A 422-nucleotide genomic window follows, 5' to 3' on the forward strand; every position below is an offset into this window, starting at 1 on the left:
GCGCTGACTGGGCCGTGGCCTGACATGCAGCCTCCAGCTGGGAAGGGGCCGCTCCGACCAGCTTTCAGTCCGGCCACTCGCTGCCGGAAGGGCCGGCTGCGCGTGCCCAGAACCCCAGGGCTGCGGGCTTCAGTGCTTTACCCGCATAAGGAGCTACTCAAACGGCGCTCGCACGAACAGGGGCCTCAGAAAGAATAATAACAAACATTTATTCAAGTTAGGAATAAATTATTTTAATTTCACGTACTTGCTGTTGGATTTGAATTGATGACTTGCGTATCTATTTTTTATTTTTATTGATTTTTTACAGAGGAAGGGAAAGGGATAGAGAGTTAGAAACATGGATCAGCTGGCTCCCGCACACTCCCCACTGGGGATGTGCCCGCAACCAAGGTACATGCCCTTGACCAGAATCGAACCTG

This window comes from Myotis davidii, unplaced genomic scaffold, assembly GCF_000327345.1.
Source record: "Myotis davidii unplaced genomic scaffold, ASM32734v1 scaffold113, whole genome shotgun sequence".
Taxonomy (NCBI): domain Eukaryota; kingdom Metazoa; phylum Chordata; class Mammalia; order Chiroptera; family Vespertilionidae; genus Myotis; species Myotis davidii.